This window comes from Chrysemys picta, chromosome 10 (genome assembly GCF_011386835.1).
Source record: "Chrysemys picta bellii isolate R12L10 chromosome 10, ASM1138683v2, whole genome shotgun sequence".
Taxonomy (NCBI): Eukaryota; Metazoa; Chordata; order Testudines; family Emydidae; genus Chrysemys; species Chrysemys picta.
Window position 1 is genome coordinate 41,015,134 of NC_088800.1, and position 6,254 is coordinate 41,021,387.

Below are 6,254 nucleotides of genomic sequence, written 5' to 3' on the forward strand. Positions count from 1 at the left end.
TAGTCATTTCTTTTCCAAGCTGTACAGTCTTTTTCATCTCTCCTCATACAGAAGCCGTTCCATATCCCTAATCATTTTTGTTGCCCTTTTCTGTACCTTTTCCAATTCCAATATATCTTTTTTGAGATGAGGCAACCAGATCTGCACACAGTATTGAAGATATGGGTGTACTAGGATTTATATAGAGGCAATATGATATTTTCTGTCTTGTTATCTCTCTCTTTCCTAATGGTTCCTAATATTTTAGCTTTTTTGACTGCTGCTGCACATTGAGTGGATGTTTTCAGAAAACTATCCACAATGACTCCAAGATCTTTCTTGAGTAGCAACAGCTAAGTTAGACTCCATCATTCTATATGTATAGCTGGGATTATGTTTTCCAATGTGCATTACTTTGCATTTATTTTCCTGTATCAGTTTTGGAGTCTTAATACAAGAACTAATAACTTTAACCGGTAAATCAAATTCATGCATAACATTTGCTCAATATCATTGTCCTTACAAACAGACTCCAATGAGAAACTGCAGAACTAGAATTAATTTGCAAATTGGACACCATTAAATTAGGCTTGAATAAAGACTGGGAGTGGATGGGTCATTACACAAACTAAAAACTATTTCCCCATGCTAATTTTTCCCCTACTTACTCACACCTTCTTGTCAACTGTTTGAAATGGGCCATCCTGATTATCACTACAAAAGTTTTTTCTCTCCTGCTTATAATAGCCCACCTTAATTGATTAGTCTTGTTAGAGTTGGTATGGCAACCCTCATTTTTTCATGTTCTCTGTATATATATCTTCCTACTGTATTTTCCACTGGATGCATCTGATGATGTGGGTTTTAGCCCACGAAAGCTTATGCCCAAATAAATGTGTTAGTCTCTAAGGTGTCACAAGTACTCCTGTTCTTTTTGTCCTTACAATGTCACACCAATCACCCTCAAAAACCCACATACTTTTTTATTTTAATTTATATTACCTTTTGGAAAATTATAAGCAGCAAATATACACACTCAATTTTTATATCTCATTTCTCATTTAAAAGTTTTGAAGTCTAAAGTAGTTGAGTTTCCCCTCAAATATTCTTTTAAAACATGGAATAACTAATAAATTAGAGAAGAAATTCATTTTGGCACTATCTGTGACATTATATGATTAAAATATGACCATGTAGATCATTGTTGCTTCAGTTGTATAATTGCAACAAATCTTGTACAAAATATGTCATGAAAGGCGTCAATGGAAAAGTTATGATTTGCTGAATATGATTATCCTGTTTGTATGCATGCATCATTTTTGTATCTGAAGTTATGAATATTGACTATGTACCTGTATTTAAAATGTTTTTGATCCTGTGGAAACACCCACAAGGCAGTTTAAATCCAGTCTAGCCAGTGCATTCTGAATGGAGTATTCAAGTGATGACCCATCAACAAACACAGTGGGCCATGGAAGAAGCCTGTCCACACTTAATGGATTTTCATGTGGACATTCTAGCTAGAATATGGGTAATGGCCCCTGCCATGACTTATCAAAGCATGCAAGGGCATATGACTAGATCATGTGGTACTGAGCTCCATCTTGTGTGCCTGTATTTTTCCACAAACTGTACTGAGGGCTTTGTTTGGGACAATGAGCTTCCCTCCACATGGCAGAAGCTATAAAAGGTCCTGGAAGCATCTCCATGTTGCCTCTTTCCTGCTCTGATCTCTGAACTATGGACTTAGACTAATGGGAGCATTCTAACCAAGGGACTGAGGATCTTCCAATTATTTGGAAGCACCCAGAGACTTAACAAGCCAGCAGTTTATGCCATCACCTTTAGATATTAGATACTAAAGGATTAAATATAAATATATGGAGATATGCCTATCTCATAGAACTGGAAGGGACCCTGGAAGGTCATTGAGTCCAGTCCCCTGCCTTCACTAGCAGGACCAAGTACTGATTTTGCCCCAGATCCCTAAGTGGTCCTCTCAAGGATTGAACTGACAACCCTGGGTTTAGCAGGCCAATGCTCAAAACACTGAGCTATCCTTTCCCCCCCAATATGATAAATGTGCCCCCTGAAATGAGGCAGTTCTTACAGGGGTTCCTATCAATCACCCCTCAATCTCTTGCTTACTGAGGCTAGGTCTACACTACCCGCCTGAATCGGCGGGTAGAAATCGACCTCTCGGGGATCGATTTATCGCATCCCGTCGGGACGCGACAATCGATCCCCGAATCAACGCTCTTACTCCACCAGCGGAGGTGGGAGTAAGCGCCGTCGACAGGAAGCCGCAGAGGTTGATTTTGCCGCCGTCCTCACAGCGGGGTAAGTCGGCTGCGATACGTCGAATTCAGTTACGCTATTCACGTATTCAGGGACGAATTTGCGTATCTTAAATCGACTCCCCCCTGTAGTGTAGATGTAGCCTGAGAATCATAGAATATCAGGGTTAGAAGGGACCAGGTCATTTAGTCCAACCCCCTGCTCAAACAAATCCCCAACTAAATCATCCAGATCCCTAAACGGCCCCCTTAAGGATTGAACTCACAACGCTGTGTTTAGCAGACCAATGCTCAAACCACTGAGCTATCCCTCCCTGCTTCCCCAACTGTGTGATTATTGGGTAAGATTTGAGTTATATATTGACCTGGGTATGTGGCTGGTCCTTTGGGATCAGGAGGACCCTTTGGTTAATGAAATTGGTTTTAAATAACCACTCATAAAATTTAGTGTCTGGGTGTTGAATCCAGGACTGGACTGCCCAAGAAGGTTGCATTTCTGACTTCTTGTTAGCCAGTGTGGTGAGACAGACGTTTACTTCTGTTGCTGGTTTGGTATATCTCATGGAAGAATAACCACCAGTTTTGGGGTGGGTCTGCCCTTTTTCCCAGCAGCTTGTCCTGAATTTGGTATTCTCAATTGTGACCCACTGAGGAATGGTGACATTAGCCTAAAAAAAAGGAAAGACAAAAAGCTTTTAAAGTGATGATTGGAAAGAAAATGTTACAATAGATAGGAAACCCACCTAAAGGCGTATTTACAGTAGATAAAAATATTTTCACTTTTTCCAATTGCAACGTGTTTTCTTTTCTTATTAAGTAACTCAGTAAATAGAAATAAAGTCTTAAACATTGTAATCTATTTATATAATGCATTTGATATTTCTCCAGCACAAAGGAAAACACATGCCAGTTCAAGCTATTCAAGGTGTAAAGATTCAAAACAACAAAACAAATTTAAAAATTGAACTTGCTTTTACAAATGACTGATCTAAAAACCTGGTTTAGCCTCTGGAGACTGTTCAGTTTTAGATTGTAATATAGAAATCCTGAGTGTGTATCTACAGTGACCCAACTGGATGATTCTTAACTGTGCCTTAATGAAAATGTAATATGACACTATATGTTTTAAATGTTAAGAAAATTTGCCCTCTAAAACAATGTCATTTTCAAGTCCATACTCATATATTAAGGTTAGTAAAGAGGCCTGTTCTAAGGGCTTGTCTATACTTACGCGCTGGTTTGGCGGCAGGCAATCAAACTTCTGGGTTCGATTTATCGCGTCTTGTCTGGACACGATAAATCGAACCCAGAAGTGCTCCCCGTCGACTCCGGTAATCCTGCTCGGGGGAGCCTGTCTGCCGCGTCTGGACCGTGGTAAGTTCGAACTAAGGTACGTTATTCACGTAGCTGAAGTTGCGTACCTTAGTTCGAATTGGGGGGTTAGTGTAGACCAGGCCTAAGGCTGTAATAACCTGGTAAGAGCACTCCAGGAATTATTTAAAAAAAAGTCCCAGGGATCCATACACTAATTCAAGAAAGGAAACATTTTTATTTCCTGATTGAGAAGCAGAGGTATATATAATAAAACTTCCTCTGATTTCCATCAAGATGTTGCCTGATCTTTAGATTATGTATTCATTATATTGATTACTTAAGAATCCTCAGTTATCATTTTGAGGGTTGCCAGGTTCTTGCCCAAAGACCTGGCCCAGTATTATTCAAATTATAATATAGTGGGAACCCCAATGTGCACAGTTGCAACGCTCACACTATAGGAACTCTTTTATGTTTACAAATATAGTTTATTAATACATTTAGCAGAGTCACAAACACCCCAAATCAGTAAGGTAGATAGAGATACTACAGAATGTACATCTGCACATCCATATACTCTCCCCATCCCTTGTAGAACAACCTGAAATGTTAATCATCATCTTCCTCATCACCATCACCTTCATCACCAGTGGCCATCATTCTGGCACCTCCCAAGGACTACATCTCTCTCTCCTACTGCTCCTAGGCTGGGATGCCACTTTTATAATATGTTACGCTGACACCACAATGTTTGATGCATGTTCAGTAGGGGATTTTTCCCCTATTCCTTATTTGTATTTCCTCACCTTACTAATGTTGGAGTGTCTTTTTCCTATAGGTTAGTATATCAATGATCTCAACTGATTATCATATACGTCCATTCATTACCATGGCCATTTTGTGGTTAGGTATCACATTTCTTATTTTTATCCTAGCCGGTTATTTCGGTTCTTTCCAAGTTCCAAGTTGTAGTGTACCTGTTAAGTTTAAAAGGGTATGAATTTAGGAAAGCACCTATGCCAACCTGCTTTAATGCATCCTCTATGTTAAAAGTCACAGCCATACATGGACCTTATGCTTTAGCTCATCACCATCTATCTAGGTGAAAGTTCCCAAACATATGTATGCTAACCTTGCCTTAGCTCAACATACAGGATGTGGCCTGCAGATCCCTTGTGTTACAGCCAAAATATACTCTAATATAAATCTATCAATCTATTATAATAAAACAAATAATCAAACCCATAAGAAAATAAGAAATGGATAAGAAAAGATATATAGGCAAGCAAGCAAGCTAGCCTTAGATGTATATCACGTACCTGTTATGTACATCAGTTTATTGCCAGGACACTTCTGTGGTTGACTCATGTATCTGTGGTCAGAACTTTCCCTTAAACTCTATTTTCAGCTCCCCAAATACTCTATTTTCAGCTCTGTTGAGCTGTTTATCTGTGCAAAGTTTATCTGTGCAAAGTTTATCTGTTCAAAGTTCATATGTCTCAAGCATTATGCTAACTTGCTGAAGCTAATGTCTTACAGGACACAGGCCTGTAGGTTTCTTGCATTCCTGCTGAATACAATCCAAAGCAGTAAATACAATAAAGGCAAGCTAGCCCACTGGGGTGCAAGGAGCTAGGTGACAAGGAGCTATTTACCCACGTGAAGTACTTTGAGTTCCTCTCTGGTCCCTGGGCTGCTAGCGCTGCTGCTGGTTGCAGGGGGGTTTCTAATTGGGCGCACAGGCTCTCAGCCCCCAGAGGGGGCATTTGGGAACCTCATTAAGGCCTTGTCTACACTACACAGTTTTGTTGACAAAAGTTATGCTGCTTTAATTAAACCGCTGTTGCATGTCCACACTATGCTCCTTGTGTTGGACGAGCACATCCACACCAGCAGCTCTTGCATTGACCCAGAGAGCAGTGCACTGTGGGTAGCTATCTCACTGTGCAACTGGCCGTAGGGTGCTTTGGGAAGGGGTTGCAATGCCTCATGGGGCAGCGGCACGGGAGGCAGATTTCTCAGTCCCATTGTTCCATGGGCATCTACTAGATTGCCAGCCACTTTGCAACTGAAGTGTGTGTTTGGGGGGGTAGGATGGGAGGGTTGAGTGTGTGACAGGGAGTGTGCATGTGTGTGTGGCGGGGGGGAGAGTCAGAGAGTGTGGCCATGCTGTCTCTTTAAGTTCAGACAGAAGTCTGAGCCACCAATCCTCCCTAAATGGTGCCCCCATGCTTCCGTAATGTAAGGGGACTGTTGTCCTCTTACAAACATTCAGTGGGGGTGTTTTGGTTGGCTAACTCCCAGTGCCAAAAGAAAGGGGAAGGGTCGATGGGAAATCAGGACCCTGAGACTGACAGTCCCCAGGGGCAATTTTGCTTTCTTTTCTGACCCTATTTCCCTTACCTGAAATAAGCAAACAGAAAATAACAAACCAGTAACCACTTTGTGTGTTCTTCAGCCACCACACTTAAAACTCACTTAAAATCACTACCAGTATCTTAAAGCTATCAGCTGTGCACAGATCCGGCTCGACTACGCCACTGTAATGGGTTGGATCACAGAAACCACCTTGGGAACTGCCAACCGATGTGCCAAGACTACTTCTGCTCCTGCTTTCCTGCCCTGGCATCTCAGGACTTCAGCACCCTCTCTCGTTGAGCCAGA

At 41.2% G+C, this 6,254-nt stretch overlaps 1 long non-coding RNA gene across 1 annotated transcript; it reads right to left on the reverse strand.

Moving 5' to 3' along the window:
* Positions 1–359: 359 nt before the first annotated feature.
* LOC135973848 (uncharacterized) lies at positions 360–5,045 on the reverse strand. Its single transcript, XR_010590883.1, has 3 exons — positions 4,910–5,045; positions 4,397–4,567; positions 360–2,944 (listed from the first exon to the last, which is right to left on the reverse strand). It is a non-coding gene; the product is annotated as an uncharacterized LOC135973848 (long non-coding RNA).
* Positions 5,046–6,254: the final 1,209 nt, after the last annotated feature.